Raw genomic sequence first — 4473 nt, forward strand, 5'->3', positions numbered from 1 at the left:
TCCTCATCATAGAGCTTAGACTCCAGGATAATCTCTCTGCATATAGTTTGAAAAGGTAAGCATATAGATACCTCGCTGGCATACATGTTTTCTTAATTTGAACCATATAGTGTCTCCTTGCTTTGTTCTGACAACTGGCTCCTGTCCAAGTATAGGTTTCATATAAGCAAAATTAAGTGTTCTGAGGTTCTCATTCTTCTCAGAGTTAGCCACACTTTGTTGTAATCCACACAATCAAATGCCATTGCATAGTCAATGAAACACAGATAGACATTCCTCTGGTGCTCTCTGCTTTCAGCCATATCCCTAGTGTCAAGGTCTCTTCTAAACCCAACCTGCAGTTCTCTGTTGATGTGCTGTTCCAGTTGTTTTTCGAGAATCTTCAGCAGGATCTTGCTTGCATGTGATATTGGTGACATTGTTCGATAATTTTTGCACTTTGTTGAATCATCTTTTTTTTTTAAATGCAAACAAATATGGATCTCTTTCAGTCAGTTGGCCAAGTGGTTTTTCTCCAGATTTCTTCACACAAGTTGGTGAGTGCATCCAGGGCAGTGTCTGCTTGTTGAAGTATATCAATTGGTATTTTATGAATTCCTAGGATCTTGATTTTTGCCAATTCCTCCAGAGCAGCTTGAATGTCCTCCTTATCACCGCAGGCTCTTGCTCATATGTTGTTTAATGAAATTCTATTGTGTCAGCCAACTCTTTTTTATACAGTGACTCTGTATACTCTTTCCATCTTCTTTTAATGCTTCCTGGATCATTTAATATTCTACCCAAAGCATCCTTAAGTATTGCAACTCAAGACTTGAATTTGTTCTTTTGTTTCTTCAGCTTAAGAAATGCCAAGAGAGTTTGGACCTTTTTTTTTTTCTGACTCCAGCTCTTTGCACATATCATTATAATTCTTTTCTTTGTCTTCCTACACTGCCCTTTGAAATAAGCTCCTTTTGTTCAGCTCCTTTACTTCTTGATTTCTTCTCTTAGCTTTGGCTTCTCAGAGCTCTAAGGCAATATTCAGGCTCTTCTGACACCTATCTTGGTCTTTTCTTTCTCCTCTGTCTTTGTAATGACGTTTTGCATTCTTTCTGAATGATAATTCTTGATATTCTCCCACAGCTCATCTGGTCTTTACTTATTAAATGATCAAAGCCTTAAACTTATTTCTGAAACAGTTTTAAAATTTAGGTGAGATAGACTCAAGGTCAAACTTTGGTTCCTGTGTATTTGATTTAACCTTCTTTAGTTTCAGTTTCAACTTGCATACAAGTAGTTGATGGTCTGTTTCACATTCAGCACCTGGTCTAGTTTTCACAAGCAGATATTTAGATTCTCCACCAGTTCTTTCCACAGATGTTTCCTGTGCATACCATCAAGTAAAATCCGTGTATATAGCCTGCATTTATGTTTCTTATAAAAGCTATTTTAATGAATAAATCATTACTTGTACAGTGGTCTATCATTCTATCTCGACTCTCAACTCTGTTACCAAGTGCATGTTTTCTAACTACTGATCCTTCTTCCCTCTGCCCAACTTTTGTATTCCAGTCATCCATCATTATTACATCTTGATTGCATGTTCTATTGATTTCTGACTGCAAAAGTTAGTAGAAATCTTCTATTTCCTCCTCTTATCTGTGGTTGCTGGTGCATCTTTTTTAATGATAGTGATTTTCACTGAAATTCTTTGTATGCATATGGATATTATCCTGTCACTCGTAACATTGTATTTCAAGATGTATCTAGAAATGACTTTTTTTTTACCGGGAAAGCTACTTCATTATTCCTCACCTTTTCATCTCCCTGGCATAGTAAATCATGTTGTTGTTGTTGTTATGTGCCATTGAGTCACTTGAAATTCATAGAAAACTTACGTACAACAGCTCTGAACCTTGCTTTATATCGAGCTAATTTTATTGTCTCTGACACACCTACCCCCATTACCCCAGTGACTGAGTTAATCCATCTCATCTAGTGTTTTCCTCTCCTGTGCTGTCCATCTACCCTCCCAACCATGATGTCCCTCTCCAAAGACTGATCCCTCCTTGCAACATGCCCAAAGGATGTCAGATGGAGCTTCAGAATCCTTGTCTCCAAGGTGCAGGCTTGTTGCACTCTTTCTACGATAATCCTGTTTGTTCTCCTAGTGGCTTATGACATATTCAATACTCTTCTCTAGCACCACAGCTCAAAGGCGTACATTCTCCTTCTATCATCCCTAGTCATTGTCCAGCTTTCTGGTGCATAGAAAGTAATTGCACAGACCATAGTCTGGATCAGACACAAGTTAGTCTCCACACTGACATTTTTTCTTCAATACTTTGGAGAGGTCCCTGACAGCAGCCTTTTCCAATACAATTCTGTTTTTTTTTGTTGTTTTTTTTTTTTCAATTTCCCAGCTGATGGAAACAAGAGTGTTGATTGTGGCGCCAAGCAAACTGAAGCTGTTAACAATCTCAATCTCTGATTGTCTGATTCAAAATGTCCAACTCAGTTATTTGGTCATATGGTGCCACTAAGTGAAAAGCTCTTTGGAGGGTACCCAACAACAAGAAACTGAGACGTTTAGATCACAGCACAATTCTACATGTTCAGAAACAGGATGTAAATATATTGTGATTAGTCATTCCATTGACTTAAATATATCTCTTAATGACTCAAGGCCAACAGATTGAAATATTATTCTGTCCTGAGCCACCTCATGATTTCTGCCATGCTTGCATCCATTGTTGTAGGTGTTCTGTTGATCCACAAAATATAAAGTGATAAATCAATTTAATCATTGAGTTGTACTTAAAGTACCTGTTTCCCTTTGAAGTCACAACATTAAATTTTTTATATAGTCTATAGGTAAAGAATGTTCTTTCAATTTCTTTTTTCCCTTTAATGTTACACAAATTTGACCTGATTATGAAGGATTCAGACAACTCATCTCTTGCTGTAAGGTAAAATTGAGTTCCTGAGACTGTAGCTGAGACAGGAAGAAGGAGATTGCCCATTTTCCTCCTCTTAAGACATTGGTAGATTTAAACCACCAGAGAGGTATGGATTTTGGATTACGAGCAACACTCCCTATATACTATGTCATCAGAGAGAGCCCCCTGAGCCAAGTCCTTCTCACAACAAATTGCTCATCACCCTTCACTTGTTGCATAAGCAGATTTTGCGTCATTAAAAAGGCTTTGAGTCTTTTTTTTTTCACTAAAACAAGGTTAATAAGAACCATATGCATTTGTTCTGATTTATCTATAAACTCTTAAAGACAAAATTAGATTTCATTAATAACTCAAGCACTGCCTGTATATGCATATGTAAGATAACTGTGATTCTATGACAGTCTTCTCGTTGCCACCCCTCTCACCCAAAATAAAAGGAAAGATTTCTGCTCAACTTAACACCCAATTTCTTAAAGTGTAAATTAAATTGTAATTTTTTTCTTTTTAACATTTTTACATATTTATTTGTTTTAATAAGTGTCAGCAAGACAGCAAATTTATTTAACCACACTCATTCTCTGCTTGAGAATCAGAAGAGTACTTTTCCTTTGAAGGGCTTGGATTTATAATTTTATACTTTCAATGGGTAGTTTTGGTAACATGAAGTAATAACTAAACATTGTCCAAATAGAAATTAGGCGCATATATATACATTACGTATATAGTGCTTCTGAAGCAAGATCTTATGTAAACCTTATATAACCCTGTAATTCAGTCTGTTCCCCGTTAAGGAAGAAAGTTGGGGTGGGACAAAGCCACAATGTTAATATGTTAGACAGATATTATAAAGCAGGCCTTCTGTTACTTTAGACCAGTCTTTCCTGTGCCTTACACATGCCTTAACTATAGAAAGTCCCCTTTTCTATTCTTACTTTTTCTCCTCTTCCCTTTGGTTGATTAGAAGTTCTGGTGAGGAAGCAGTAAGCTTGCTGTAGCCTTGATTTTTCTCCCTATCTAATCTATTTCTGGTGCCCCAGAGTTATGGACTTGTGCTGCCAATCTAAGATGTGAGGTTCAAATCCACCAGTTACTTCACTGGAGAAAAATGATTAATCTCTTCTCTTGCCATTTACTCTTAAAATACTCTTAAAATTTGCCTATTAAAATACGCTTGAGGATCAGCTATGATTTAGCTCCAGCTCTGTGGCATAACGACAACAACAATCTACATAGCATATGAATTTATATTTGTGGTTTTGACACTTCTCTTCTGAAAGCTATTGTTGTTGTTGCTAAGTACAGTCAAGTCATAGGCAACTCATGGTGAACCTATGAATGAAAGACCTGGATACTTGCTTAACTTTCATCCTTTTTCTAGGTTCATAGGGTTTCCAGAGACAAGATACTTTGGAAGTGGGTGTCACTCCTACTTCCAACCTTGTTTTAATCAGGGACTATTAATTGCTGTAAAAATTTCAGGAAGCAAAGCCATATATCTGACCTCTATTTTCCTGGGATGTATGTAGCTAAGTAA

The sequence above is a fragment of the Elephantulus edwardii genome, unplaced genomic scaffold (assembly GCF_000299155.1).
Source record: "Elephantulus edwardii isolate Elephantulus edwardi_28Jun2011 unplaced genomic scaffold, EleEdw1.0 scaffold00122, whole genome shotgun sequence".
In the NCBI taxonomy this organism is placed as follows: Eukaryota; Metazoa; Chordata; class Mammalia; order Macroscelidea; family Macroscelididae; genus Elephantulus; species Elephantulus edwardii.